The 900-nt window shown below is 32.8% G+C and overlaps 1 pseudogene; it reads left to right on the top strand.

Moving 5' to 3' along the window:
* The first annotated feature begins 266 nt into the window (after positions 1-266).
* On the top strand, positions 267-491 carry LOC112393269 (small nuclear ribonucleoprotein G pseudogene; annotated as a pseudogene).
* The last annotated feature ends 409 nt before the right edge of the window (positions 492-900 follow it).

Genomic DNA, 900 nt, shown 5'->3' with positions numbered 1-900 from the left:
TCAACCATAAAAAAGAAAGAAATAATGCTATTTGCAGGAACATGGATGGACCTAGAGATTATCATACTAAATTAAGTATATTAGACAAAGACAAATATCATATCACTTATATGTGGCATCTAAAAAAATGACACAAATGAACTTATTTACGAAACAGAAATAGACTCACAGACATAGAAAACAAACATGGCTACTGCTGGAGCATGAGGGATGACTCAAATTCTGTTTGGAGGCATCTTTGAGCTTGCTGAGTAGACATCATAAGCAAAGCTCACCCTCCTGAGTTGAAGAAATTTATGGACAAGAATTTATCATAAAAATTAAATGGTGGCAGACATGTCCAAGGAATACTGTAGGGATTCAATCCCTTTATGAATTTTGTGATAGATGAATGTGTGGAGATGTCAACTAGTGAGCAACAGAACAATACTGGAATGGTGGTAATACGAGGAAATAGTATCATCATGTTAGAAGCCTTGGAACAAGTATGAACAATGGCTGTGTTCACCAGAGAAATCAACTGCTTCTATGTGTCCCCTCTCCACATTTTATTATGATAAAATCTGAGTCATGTACATTTTCTTACTGAACTTTTTTGCTAAATAAACTTTTGTAATAGTCAAAAAGAAACAAACAAAAAAAAAGAAAACAAACTTATCGTTGCCAAAGGGGAAGGGGGGTAGAGATAAATTGGGAATTTGGGATTAACAATTACACACTACTATATATAAAATACATAAACAACAAGGACCTACTGTATAGCACAGGGAACTATATTGAATATCTTGTAAAAATGTACAGTGGAAAAGAATCTGAAAAAGTATATGTATGTATATATATACCTATAACTGAATCACTTTGCTGTATACCTGAAATACTATAAATCAACTATACTTAAAA

This window comes from Neophocaena asiaeorientalis, unplaced genomic scaffold (genome assembly GCF_003031525.2).
Source record: "Neophocaena asiaeorientalis asiaeorientalis breed wild unplaced genomic scaffold, Neophocaena_asiaeorientalis_V1.1 scaffold136, whole genome shotgun sequence".
Classification (NCBI taxonomy): domain Eukaryota; kingdom Metazoa; phylum Chordata; class Mammalia; order Artiodactyla; family Phocoenidae; genus Neophocaena; species Neophocaena asiaeorientalis.
The sequence above is the reverse complement of the archived record's forward strand: the minus strand, read 5'-3'. Positions and strand labels throughout refer to the sequence as shown.